Here is a 14,700-nt window from a genome sequence, read left to right on the forward strand (position 1 = left end):
TTAAAAAATATTGATTTTCACTGAACGTATTCCACACAAGTAAGGCAAAAAAAAAAAAAAAAAAAATAAAAGTCGAGTAACACATGAACAGCCGTAGATCAGGCCTGAGTATCGTGTTCTGGCTCTGGCTCAGAAAATTGTTTTAAGGGGCCTTTTTGTTCCCCTTCAACATATCTACCTTTCACAAACAGAAAATAATATCAGAAGCGAAATCAAAATCAGTGACTATTTGTGAAGTGAGTGCTTAGGAATCGGGAACTACTTCTTCAAGTTATATTCAGTCTTAAGTGAAATTGACCTGACCAGGTTCTGTATTAATCACACCATATTGTAAGACCAAAACGGCAACTTCCTGCATGAGCTTTCTCCCACAAATATTGTGACAAATTAGCAACCTTAGGATCAAGTTCTGACAGTGATTTGGTGGAATTGTTTTGAGTGTTAGCCTACAAGGTAAATTGCCTACAGTGCACGATGCGTTGGAGCTTCAAAAACATTTTGAATTGGCCAATAAAAAGGGAATGGAAGAACCTGAGAGGAAAAATTTTGTGTCAACAGCAAGATCTAGACCAGGGAGATGTAGAAGTAGCAAACAAAAATCAAGATAGGAATCTGGAAGGCAGGGAGAATATAAACTTCAAGCAACAAGCTCAAGCTGGTGTATGCTAACTGAGAACCCAGATGGAGGGTAAGTACCTCTAGCACCCCTATAGTCACTTAAAGGTTACAAATTTTAAGTCATTTGTATTTTTCCTAACTATACAAACCTGAGGTCTTTATAATAGGAATTACCTTCAACCCAGCTGGAAACTGGCCTTTTAACTTTAAGCAAGGTGGTGGAGTACATAGTTAACTACTGACTATTGGTGGGAGCCCTGCCCACCTGTTGGTATACACTGCACTTTGCCTTTTTGCCCAGGAGCAGAATGAGGGGTGGCATGAAGTGGGGCATATGAGGGGTGGCATGAAGTGGGGCATATAACTATAAAGACAGCAGGTTTGAATAGTTTGGAAAAATACAATCACTTTAAAAAAATTTGTCATTTTTTCCTACACAATATACAAACCTTTTGGTCTTTATAATGGGAAGACTTACTTCTTGGTGGGCGGATTCTGAGTAAGCTTCTGAATTGACTGGTAGTTCACCTCATCTGGGTCTCCTTCCTGGTCATGACAGAGCAAACGAAAGAGACCGGCCTCTGTTGTGTTGAACAGAAGTGTTAATAACTATATGTTCAACTGCCAGACTTCTGGACCCATCGAATCAATGTGTGAAAGTAGCCATAATGTTTAAAAAAAGGCTCGGATGAACCCAGAGTGTTGGAAACAATAAAACTAGAGATACCCAATAGGTTTGTATTGTAGTCAGCCCCTCTCTTCCCTTGCTAGAGATAAGGAAGGACTTGCATCTATTAATCTAAGATTCTAACATGGTGCTCAGTTATGTAGGCTCTTTTGCATGACCTGGCCAACCAGCATGTGACAGATGGCTACTCAACTCTCTGTGCATGAGAAAGGAGATAAAAGAGAGCAGAAAAGTCCCAGTGCCTGTAGGCTGTCCTGAAGGTAAAAAGACATGAGAATAGACAGCCTATGCTACTCTGTCTTAATACCTGTAAACTGACAGGTTCTTCCATAGTGCGAGGGATGGACCAATGTCCCCTCGTTAGGTACTTGGAACAAACTTCTGGCCACAGATTGGACGTAGGGTATGCTTACTCGATAACCTCATGAGACTAGAAAGAAATCATGTTCTTGAATGCTCCTTCCTTAGTTGAGCCTAGGTTGGACTGAATGTGACTCGAAAGTCATGCTATGAGTTCCGGTACAAATTCGAGCGACTGAACTTATCTCTTTGAGTGCCATAGTCTTCCTAGAGCCAAAGGCCTCTACAAACAAGAAGACTAAACAGAAGACCTCCTCCAAGTGAGCTTACCAGTGGGTCACATCACCTGTCTGGGACCCTGGCATCATTCCCATGCAGAAACATGCAGAGGGATAAGGCCAAGCCTTAGCATCGGACTATCACTCTCTTTTGTTAAGTCAGTCCTGAGTCCGTAGACTACAAGACTTTACCAGTGTCACACGAGTCTAGGACTAGAGGTGCAGTAATGGAAGAATCTTAGCTTGCCCAGGGAATAGATTCTTGATGCCAAAATTGGTGACACAGAAGTCTAATTGGAGCCGCCAGAGGTGGTGATGGAAAACAATGCACCTCCCGTGACACATGTAACCACGGAATCCATGCACCTGTGAATCTCATGGCACAGGTTTCCATGGAACCTCGCACAACAATTGCACCCGATGCATGGGGTTGTAGGAGGCCCATGCAACAGTAAAAGGTTCTTCACCAGCCTGGGGAAGATGACTTCCCATGAGAGGTGTGGGAGCTATGGGTGTCCATGGAGGCCCATGCCCCTGTTGAGTCCATGGCACAGGGTTCCAAAGAGCTCCATACCATGATTCCCGTGTCCATAAACAGGGGATAACAGATGAGAGATCCCTTGCGTCTTCCAAGGCTTCAAGAATTTTCCATGAGTCTTGGGAGATGTTTCTATCAATATTCATGGAAGTAGTATGATGGAACAGTACACCGACAGCTTCTGTTGCATTGTTCTATCATTGGGAGGCTCCAAAGATTCGGAAATCTAGTGTAATATCTGGGTGTGGGTGCCATATGCCTATCACCGAAGAAGAAAAGTAAACATCAGTCATGCATACCAAGAGACAGAAGGATCTTGTTCCAGAAAATCAGAAAGTGGAAAAAAGGTCTTGCAAAAGAAAAAAAATGCATGGAAAGTTATAGAACTAAAAAGTAAGATAGAAAAAGCAGAACAAAAGATTATGCAATCAAAAGAAACTGAAAAACGGGACTTGGAAGAAAAAACCCTAGTAAATATCAAGCAAAACCCCAAACTATTATACTCTTACGCAAAAAAGATGAATAAAAGAAGAATAGAAATAGGCCCTCTAAGAATTGAAGGGAGATTAACGAATGAAAAAAAGGAAATATGCAACATATTGGCAGAACGATATAAGAGAGAATTCACCCCTAGAATTGATAATGAAGATAATGATATAGAAGTAAGGGATAAGAAAATAGTGAATATTTAGCTGACATAGATATTAATGAAGCTGATATTGTGCAGGCTATTAATGAAATTAAAAATGGAACTGCTGCAGGGCCTGATGGTGTCCTTGCTATTTTGTTAAAGAAAGTAGTTCATTCTATCACAAAGCCACTTGCAATATTATTAAGACAAAGTGTAGATACAGGCAAGATTTATGATGAGCACAAAGTAGCATATATTACCCCTACTTTCAAAAGTGGATCAAGACTAGAGGCAAGTAATTATAGGCTTGTGAGTCTAACGTCACATATTATGAAAGTATGAAAGGTAATGAAGAAAAATATTATGAAACATTTAATGAAAAATAATTTGTTTTAATATAGACAACATGGTTTCGTACCTGGAAAAAGTACACAAACCCAACTGTTAGTCCACCGTGAGAACATATACAAAAATATGAAAAGCGGAAATGAAACAGATGTGGTTTATCTAGACTTTGCAAAAGCTTTTGACAAGGTAGACCATAATATATTAGCGAAGAAAATTAGAAAACAAAATATAGTGGATAAAGTAGGAAGATGGTTAAAAGAATTTTTACACAACAGAAAACAGATATTTATTGCAAATGATGAGAAATCGGATGAAGCTAAGGTACGGTGTTAGCTGCATTACTGTTTGTTATTATGATTGCAGACATAGACAGTAATATTAAGGACTCGGTAGTGAGTAGTTTCGCCGATGACACAAGAATAAGTAGAGAAATTACTTGTGATGAAGATAGGAACGTGCTACAAAGAGACCTTAACAAAGTATACGACTGGGCAGAGGTAAATAGGATGGTATTTAACTCTGATAAATTTGAATCAATAAATTATGGAGACAGAGAAGGAAAGCTATATGCATATATATAGGGGACCTAATAACGAGATAATCACAAATAAGGAAGCAGTTAAAGACCTTGGTGTGATGATGAATAGGAACATGTTATGCAATGATCAAATAGCAATTCTATTGGCAAAATGTAAAGCAAAAATGGGAATGTTGTTACGGCACTTCAAAACAAGAAAAGCTGAACACATGATTATGCTTTATAAAACATATGTTCGTAGTCCACTTGAATATTGCAATATGATATGGTACCCACACTATCAAAAGGATATTGCACAAATAGAGAGTGTACAAAGGTCCTTTACAGCTAGAATAGAAGAAGTTAAGGACCTTGACTACTGGGAAAGACTACAATCCTTAAAATTATATAGTCTAGAAAGGAGAAGAGAACGCTACATGATAATTCAGGCATGGAAACAGATAGAAGGAATAGCCAAAAACATCATGGAGCTAAAAATATCAGAAAGAGAAAGCAGAGGTAGATTAATAGTGCCCAAAACTATACCAGGAAAAATAAGGAAAGCACACAGGACATTAATCCACTACGCACCAGCATCGATAATGCAGCGTCTATTCAATGCGTTGCCAGCTCATCTGAGGAATATATCAGGAGTGAGCGTAGATGTGTTTAAGAATAAGCTCGACAAATGTCTAAGCTGCATCCCAGACCATCCAAGATTGGAAGATGCAAAATATACCGGAAGATGTACTACTAGCAACTCTCTGGTAGACATTAGAGGTGCCTCACACTTAGGGACCTGGGGCAACCCGAACAAGATGTAAGGTTTGTAAGGTCTGTAAGGTAAGGTCTGGTTATGAGCTTATGGCCATACGTTCCGATTCCCAGAATGTATATAGCTAACAGCTCTGTCAGATGTGTAGCCGCCAATTTGTATATTTGCACCGTCAACACAGAGTTGGGGGAAACCAGTTGGCATCCCCTTGTTTGTTGACAGAAGTTACTCTCATTGTGAAGGGGGTCCTGACATTCATCCGTACCACAGAGTAGCTTACCAAGATCCTGAGCCTCTCGAAAAGTTCAGGATGTTGATGTGGTGTTTGCTGTTCCGGTTCTGCTCACTGAAAGCTGCAAAACTTCCAGGTGTGTGCCTCTTCCCACAGTCGATGCCTTTGAAAACAGAGGCATGACGAGAAGGGGAGTGTGAAGACGCACTCCAATGAGATTCATGTCATCTAGCCACTAGGCTAGCCCCTGATTTCCTTCCTCCCTGGGGGAATAGAAAGGAGAAGGGAGTCCCTTATCAGAGATAGAACCCGTGTATTCTCCACTGAAGGGAACCAAGGTAAAGCCATTCCTAAGGGTCCGACTTATCTGAGGACGACAGGTGAACAGGAACGACTTGTCAACATCCAGTTGGTTGTTCCTTAGGCAGGAATAACAGAACTCCTCTCCAAGCCTGATCATGTGGGACCATAATATCAGCATGTCAGGATACCTGAATGCTCCACTTGAGTGTGAGAATGGGCCTCTCAAACTGAGAGCCCTTCCTATCAGACTCATGCCTCCTGGTATAACAGAAGGAACTTGAGGGGATAGAGAGAGGGATTTTGCTCTCTTCCAGTCATGTCAGAGGTACCAGCAGGAGAGAAAAGCTATGAGCGATCACCAAACTACAGTGGCGATAGCTGCACAAGTCTAAGAGAGCACCTCTGATCATGTGAATGCGATGAGGCACTGTTCTGAGGAGAGCACAAAGGTTCACATGAACATACGCAAAGTCTTTTGTCGGGTGAGTGGGGTTGATCACACAAACAAGAACGAGAGCTGGCCAGAAGAGAGCAGTCTAGCACTCTCAGGCGTGAACTTGGGCTGTCCTCTTGATGTCCTCCAGTCATCTTTGAGGCTGTGGCCTCCTGGTGAGAAGACTGCATGGGGGACCGCCTTAGTGCTTCTCCAAGTCAGGAACACCTGAGCTTGGACCCTGGTCGAGTACTCAGAGCAGTATAGTAGGGTGAGCAGAAGCACCTACATGCTTCAACCCCTTCTCTCGTTCTGTAGCCAAACTGCACTGGGGAGCAGAGTCTCCAGTGATATTTTGGGGTACTCAAGGTGTCAGCGAAACCTGAGCATCTGAAGAAGCTCGATCCTGCTTTGAGATTTGAGCACTTGAGGGCATGAGACATGAGACCTCAGCGAGGTCTGTGACTCAGCCCCCAAATCCAGAGACTGGTGAGACAGCCCCTTAGAGGTGGAACTTCCTCGTGGGGAGGGGGTTAGGGGGGTGGGTGGAGAAGCAACCTTCTTCCCCTGGCAAGCATCAAAAGGAGAAGAGGCAGCAGCAGATGAAGACAAAGACGAGGAAGAAGATGACACCTTACAACTCCTATGGAAAAAAATTGAGTCACCCCATGTTCTCTCTACTACTTGAGTATACGACTGGTTTGGTCCACAGATCAAATACAGAGTATATTCTACTATGGTTGGTAAAGGAAAGAAGCATGAATGTTTCCAGTCTGGAACACACAATTGTCTGATACCCAGTTCTCAGAAAACAACAAGGTGTAAGAGAACAGATGAGAGTCTAGCACCCTTACTATACCTGCAGTAAGTCAAGGACCCTGCAGGTGAGTACATAGAGGTCTGGGAGAGTAAACGCATTCATGTGAACGTGAGCTTAGCTATCCCTGAGTTAGCCAGTCCGTTCTTGCAAACATGATATGAGGGCAGTCATGGGATGAGTGATCGTCCACACAGGTGTGGACTCGGCTAACCTGACAACGTGCTATATAGTCTTCATCTAATTTGTTCATGGTCTCTTGACCTGAGAGATCAGCCACATGATGTTTGAATAGGTTGTCTGTAGATCAGGTAAATTGTGTCCAGAAGAAAAGTACCCTCTCCCCTCAGGTTGCAATACTCTCAGTCTATCTCTTGGCAAGAGAGAGGCCTTGGCAGAGCCTGAGACCCTCTCTCATTGAGAGGGACTGAGCACCTTTCCCGTACTTGTTAGAAGCCAAAACTCTGACAGAAAAGAAAGGCTGCATGGGTATAGGAGAGCAAACCCACTCATGCAAATGTATGAGGGGGCTGTCTCGAAGGGGGTGAATGGATTCCTGCAAGTATGCACAAAATCTATCCCCAGGTGAGCAGCTCGTCTGTGCAAATGGCAAATGCAAGCGCGGCTGAACCTGGGGAGCGATTGCACACTCTCGGTTGTGAACTCGAGCTGTCTTCGAGATATACCCCAGTTTTCTGCGAGGCCTAGGCAGATTGCATGGAGAACTCATTGGTAGCTTCTCCAGGTGCACAGACTTTTAAGTCAGGTGCACTGGTATGGGACCTTGGCCAAGTACCCGGGAGAGCACTGGCAGGCAGTGTGGCAGCACTTGCATGCTGTGTACTCACTCTCTCTCCATTGTTGTGGAGATTTGTCAGCTATAGAGGAGCCTACACCAGCTGTGGAACACTCCGATACTAGCAAAAGTAACTCAGGGTTTCTAAGAAACCCAAGTAACTAGGGTGCCAGAGGTCTCTGTGGAAGGCAGCATACCTGAAGCTCCTGAATCACAAATCCATCGTGATTAGTTGCATCTACTACCTGAGAATTCAAGGACTTTTGAGCCATGGTACGCTCTATACCAGCCCCAGAGTGATCCATGGCATTATAAAAGGGAAGCTTCAGGATTCAAAGAAACCTGAGTACCCAAGGTGACGCGAGTCTCGCTCGAGACTCACACACCTGAAGCTCCTGAGTCATGTTTAGATCGATTGTCGATTGCTTTTTGTACTTGAGTGTCAGAAGAAAATCGAACAGAAGAAGGATTATGCCAGTCCGTGGAAGTATCTCCACGATACTGGTAAAGGTAACTTGGGGTTTCAAGGAAACCCGAGTACCTACCTGTAGGGAAGTGATTCCTATTTGACACTTGCACACCTGGAGCTCCCAATTCACGACTAGATCGATAATGAGTTGTTCTCTCTATTTGAGGGTCCAAAGAAACTGAAGCAGAGGAAGGATTATATGAGTCCATGGAGGTATCTCCAAGATACTTGTAAAGGTAACTTGGGGTTTCAAGTTAACCTGAATACCAACAGTGATGTGAGTCCCGTTCAAGACTCGTGAACCTGGAGCTCCTGATTCATGACTAGATCAATCCTCTACCTGTGTGTCCAAAGAAATGTGGGCGGCACGGCACACTAGTCTAGGAAAAATATTTCCTGGAACTAGCACAGGTGAATCGGGGTTACCTCTTTTCAATGTGTCATGCGCGTGGAAACCTGTACACCTAGTGTTCCCATGTGGCAGGGTCTTGCAAGAACCACAGCCTGGTTTCCAAATTCTAAGACGTGGGAAAGAAACCAGAAGAGATAGCGCACAAGAAGATGAAGGTGAAGACAAGGTTGACAATTCAATTATCTTCCTTTAACTTCTACCATAAGTCTATTGCTGTCTCGGAACCCTAGCACCATAAAGTGCACACACACTGTGGAATCTTCACAGAAGGAAGACCAACACATCTCTCTCTCCATGGCCAAAGGTGAAGTGGAGTGGAAACTGAGTATATCTTAGTTTAACTAGACCACTAAGCTGATTAATCCTTACTGAATGGGTAAATATAGTGGAACCTCTATATATGAAAGTCCCTACTTACGAAAGCAAAGACAAAGATTTTTTGCTTCTGTATACGGAAATAATTCAGGTTGCGAAAGGGTAAAGTCTGAGATTTGCCCAGGCCGCCGAGAACAATTTTAAAACTCATGCGCCACCAACTGAGTAGACTCGCCACCATCCTCCCGCTCTCCCATTGGTTCCTGATGCTAGTCACTGCTGTAAGATCCTGCTCTCTTATTGGTCAGTATCTATCTCACCATCCCTCTACATAAAGGCGTCCTTCGACCATTTCGTCACATCAGCGTTATCGTACTCACGTGGAATTCACTCGAACATATAGATTTCGTTTGTTAACGTAAATTCGTGTTAGTGATTTTGCTTTCTTTGTAGTAGGTTACTTTATCGTATCGTGTGGGAACTTAATTAACTTACGTTATTAGCCATGGGTCACAAGAATGTTGCTGAAGTCCACAGAAAGAAGAGGATGCTTTCTATGGAGACAAAAATGGAGAAAATCAAGAAGTATGAGGCTGGCATGTGGTTGAGTGTGATCGCTAAGGAATACGGCTGAAATCCGTTGACAATAGGCACCATCCTTAAGCAGAAGGAAGCCATCAAAGCAGTTACACCTTCCAAGGGCATGACTATTTTGTCCAACAAGAGGAGCCACGTGCATGATGAGATGGAGAGGCTGCTTCTTGTATGGATTAAAGACAAAGAAATCGCTGGCGATACGATAACCAAGACAGCAATATGCCAGAAGGCCAGCACTGTTTTCAGTGATCTGAGTGCCCAGGCTGAAGACGACACAGGAGAAGGTACATTGACAGCAACCCCAGACTTCAAGGCTTCTTGGGGTTGGTTTGATATATTCAGTAAACGGACTGGCATCCATTCGGTGATGCGGCATGGGGAGATTGCCAGCTCGGACACGAAAGCGGCCGAAGCCTTTATTAAGATGTTCGACGAGATGATGATCAAGGAAGGCTGCAGTTCTCAGCAAGTCTTCAACTGTGACGAGACTGGCCATTTTTGGAAAAAAAATGCCTCTTCGGACGTACATCACGGAGGAAGAGCAGAAGCTACCCGGGCATAAGCCTATGAAAGACAGGCTTACTCTTGCACTTTGTTCTAATGCCAGTGGGGATCGTAAGGTGAAGCCTCTACTTGTATATCATTCCGAGACTCCTTGAGTCTTCAAGGCCCACAAAGTGCTAAAGGAGAAGCTTCCGGTGATGTGAAGGGCTAATGCGAAAGCCTGGGTAATGAGACTTTTGTTCACCGAGTGGGTAAATCTGTGTCTCGGCCCGACAGTGAAGAAATTCTTGGAAGAGAAGCGCCTCCCTCTGAAATGTCTGCTGTTGTCGGACAATGCCCCTACTCACCCTCCTGGCCTTGAGGAAGATATCCTACGGAGTATTCTTTTATCAAGGTTCTTTATCTTCCGCCTAACACCACACCTCTCCTCCAGCCCATGAACCAGCAAGTGATATCGAACTTCAAGAAGCTGTATACAAAACATCTTTTCAAGGGATGTTTCGACATCACCGATACCACAAACCTCACCTTGTGTAAATTTTGGAAGGAGCATTTTGATATCATGATATGCATCCAACTCATCGATCATGCTTGGCAGGAGGTTTTGAGGTGAACCTTTTATTCTTCATGGAGGAAACTCTGGCCTGATGCCGTATCCGCCCAAGACTTCAAGGGATTCAACGTGGGCAAAGCTGATGCAGATTCAGAAACAGTTGACGATCCTGAAACTAGATCTTGATGAGATCGTTGCACTCAGCAAGTCCATGGGGCTGGTCGTCGACAAGGATGACATCAATGACCTTCTTGAGGAGCACCAAGAAGGGCTTTCAACGGATGCCATGCAACATAACGTCGTTCAAGAGGAGTTCTCTAGCAGCGGCGAGGAGGAGGAGGAGGACCCTATGACAATGGCAGATATTAAGGATGTTATAGCTGCTTTTCATAAAGTACAATCATTTGTAGAAAAGAGACACCCCGAAAAGGCTTACACAGGTCGTATGCTTGCACAGTTTGATGACATTTGCCTGAGTCGTTTCAGGAACATTTTGAAAAGCAGGCAGAAACAATTTTCCTTGGATAGTTATTTTTAAAAGAGGCCTTTAGTGGTAAGCAAACAGGAAGGTCCACATGATACGAAAAAACAGAAATTGAAATTGGTGAAGAACTTGAAATTTTTGTAAAAACCGGTAAAGTAAAAAAAAGTAAAAAGAATGTAAAAATCAGTTAAGTGTTAATGTTTTCTGCCATTTGTTAATGTGTTTTATAAAGTTTAGTGTTAATGTTTTCTGCCATTTTTTAATGTTTCGTAAAGTTAAGTGTTCATGTTTTCTGCCCTCCTCCTCTGTTGCCACTTTTGAACATCGCCTCACTTGAAAGGTAAGGTTCCACATTTTACTACATATGTACGTACATGTACGTACAGTATTTCTTGTACCCTGTACACTAATATACTTTATTTACAGGTCAGGCACAGTTAGGTTAGGTATTTAATGGTCCAAATTGTTGTATTTCATTGTTTATTGGTCAATCTAGCTTTATTATAAAATTTACTATGGTGTTTTTGTAGGGCTTGGAACAAATTAGGCAATTTACATGTAAAACGTAGTTTGAGATACGAAAAAATCAGGTTATGAAGGCTGCTTCAAAACGGATTAATTCTGTATCCTTAGGCACTCCTGTATATCGATATGCAGTTCCTCGGACTGGGTAAACGGACTGGGTAAACTTTGAGGTTGGCCAATTTTCCCTACCTTCCATGAGAAGTTGAAAATGGCTGTTTACAACCCCTTGTGGGGCCTCTTTTACAAGACATTCGTAAATTTTACCAACTTAAATGTTTTTCCTAATAAATTATTTTATTTCATTTTTTAAAATTATAATCTCAGCTCACACATTATCAAAACAGATGAGAAATAAAATCATAAAATAATTCTTAGCATATTTGTTGAAAAATAATTACGCAAATTTAGAAAAGAACGAAGATTCAGTCACTTTTTTTTTATTTTTACACATTTTCCTAATATTATTTGCACTTTTCTTTCCAAAAGTTACAATTAAAACTAACATACTATCGTAAAAGACAAGAACAAAAACCAATAGCAACCCCTTGGTATAATTATGAGCAAATTTACAAAAAAACTTCATGTGAGACAAAGACGTAATAATTCCCCCTTTAAGTTAGAAGCAGAACTAAAGTCCTGAGATGCCTGATTCACGAATGTAGGGGCTATAGAAGTATTGGCAACTCTTTCCTGCCTGATTATTTCTAAATCGATGGTGCTTAATATTGTTTATCTACAGGATCAATCCGTCCACCCCCCCCCCCCCCCCCCCAAACCTGTTATTACTATTCCCGAGGAGCAATCCATCTATTAAGGGTTAACAGCTCTCCTAGGGCTGACCCGAAGGGTTAGATTTTCATTTACATTGCTAGGAACCAATTGGTTGCTTAGCAGCAGGACTTACAGCTTCTAACGGGATCCAAACCACCTTATATCGAGAAATGAATTTCTAGTCACCAGAAATACATTCCTCTGATTCCATGCTTAGCTGGACTGAATGCTGAATGGCAGGCAAGCCACTCCCACCCATAGTCAGTAGTTAATTAACTACATACTCCATCACCTTGTTTAAATTTAAACAGCCAGTCTCCAGCTGTGCTGAAGGTAACTCCTATTATAAAGACCGAAAGGTTTGTATATTTTCTAGGAACAACTTAAGTTTATTAGATTTGATGAAAACCATGATAACACGGACACTTTCATTGAAAGATTTGAGAGATTTGTGGAAAGTCAAAGGCAACATAGCAACAAGTGGGCTGCTCGCAAAGTCTGTTACTAACTGGGTCTGCAACTTTTCTCTTGCATGCCTTTAGAGGAGGCCCTGAAGTATAATAGCTTAAAAGAAGCATTGATAAAGAGTTATGCAATGATTGAGGAAGGAATTATGAAAAAATTCCATGAGATTAGGCCAGAACAAGGTAAGACATCTTATAAGTTTGTCGCTAGGCTACAGAAATATTTAAATAGGTGGGTTGAAATGGCTAAATGCAACAGAGTTTAATGATCTAACAGATTTACACATCAGTGAACAGACTGCCAGCATGTGTTCAAATAAGATGGTAAAGCTCTTAGAGTGGTGCTTAAAGGCTCATGGAGTGACAGAAATGAGGGTAGGTGCTTCATGTATAAAAGAACCCAGGACATTTAGCCAAGAACTGTGTGCTTGTAAAGGACAAGGGCAGGTAGAAGTTTCAGCAAATATTATCCAAAGCTATGGCAGTGGAGGAACCAAGGAGATGACCGTTATCATGATTTATGTGGATGTTGACATAAACCAGCTGGAAAACTACATTGGTTATGTAAGAGGTTCTGTAATTTACTGGGTTGTAAAGGTTACACAGGCAAGGGAAAGATAACTACTATGTGATAGAGGTTGTACAAGTGAAGCTGTACATAGAAGTTGATAACTGAGGATTAAATAATTAATAACAAATGAGTCTGTGTGCCCTTTTGGATAAGTGTATCCATAAGTATCCAGTTGCAAGAATTTAAGTAAGCCCTCCATATCATGTGTGAGAGTTGTATGTTATGTGCCTTGGTTAACCCTATTTATGACCTTGGAAACATTCCAGGTATAACTGATCCTGAAGAAATTATTAAAGTTGAAGCTGTTGAGATGGAAACCAAAAGTGATGAGCCAGAGGAAAGTGATGTAGGGGTGGATGTCTAGTACTGAGACAGCAGCAGTTATGACTGTAGACAAATGAAATGCAAGACTGCACATTTACTATTATTTTACTATGATGCTTATATTCATTACATTACCATGTACCCTTCTGGTATGAATATTACTGATGTCATGTATAATAAATACACCTTCAATGTACTGTATTTAATACTGACAATATTTCATTATGAATATGGCAATGACTCGAGGACATGGCAACATTGTATTTTTCCCGCCTCTGGCCATTGCACATCAGTGTATCATCCTGTCTCCTCCCAAGACGGATGTCTCTCCGTCTGCTTGTATGTACTACTCTTAATGAACCTACTTGCTTCTACATAGTGTTTCCTTCCTCCCTTCAAGAGAGACAGTCAGGATGTAGTATGCCCTATTATGTCTCAATAAGGAGCCCTCAACAATGACCAAAGCATTTAGCCATCGGCAGTAGCCTCTGTTATCCCTGGTACTATAGCAGTGACTGAAAGAAGCCCAACAAAAGGCTTCTAGTCTAGACAAGTAGTGGGTGAGACCCAGGACTGATGCAGAACACAAGACAAAAGGTGAAGGAACTTGAAAGCTAAGGTTATCAATAAAACACCTGTGTTTTCCAGGGCAAATTAGCTGGAGTCATGTGGTAAATCCTAGTGTCAAAGATATATCATGCCAAAGTGATGAAGATATTCCATAAGCCCATTGTTGGTGGTTATCTTTGAGGTAAAATGGCTATTGTCAAAGCACAATTTATCAGAATATAATTTTCTTTTGCATAGGTATCCCAGTACCATTTACTGTTACAGTGGCACTCAAAAAGAAAGTATGACTTGTTAATTTCCTCTTGCATTCTAGATTCATTAGGAGAGATACATTAATTTTGCACCTGTAATAAAAAACCTCAATGCATATTCAAGGCTTTATTCAACTAATATCCCCTCTCCAGTAGAGGGACCATATCATAAGCATTCTTTAAATCTATGGAACTAAAGACTTTGTATTTGGCTATTTCACTGACCAGGTCATCAATGTTTGGAAGTGATATGCATCCAAGAAAGTTAATATACTAATAGTCTTCAAATAATGGGCAACCATACACATCTTATTCCTGTTATGAACAATAACCACTTCAGTTTGCAATGGCAACATACTACTTTCGATTACACCTTCATCGAGAAGACAATCGATTTCTGTCCTTATGATCTGTGCATCCAAAGTACGTTATCTCCTAGGTTTCACAGCAATTAGATGAATATCAGAAAAATGACGGAATAATCTATGGCAGTGGTTCTCATCCTTTTTCACTCCCTTCCCCCATTCATGAATTCTCAACATTCGTGTGGCTAACCTTCATTTTTCTCCCAAATCCCACCCCGGCAAAAAAGGTAAAATAAATAAATAAATGAATG

General features: G+C 41.7%; 1 protein-coding gene across 1 annotated transcript in view; it reads right to left on the reverse strand.

Annotated features, from left to right (window-relative positions):
• LOC135223343 (reelin-like) overlaps positions 1-14,700 on the reverse strand; it is a 484,942-nt gene that overhangs the window by 256,618 nt on the left and 213,624 nt on the right.

The sequence above is a fragment of the Macrobrachium nipponense genome, chromosome 8 (assembly GCF_015104395.2).
Source record: "Macrobrachium nipponense isolate FS-2020 chromosome 8, ASM1510439v2, whole genome shotgun sequence".
In the NCBI taxonomy this organism is placed as follows: domain Eukaryota; kingdom Metazoa; phylum Arthropoda; class Malacostraca; order Decapoda; family Palaemonidae; genus Macrobrachium; species Macrobrachium nipponense.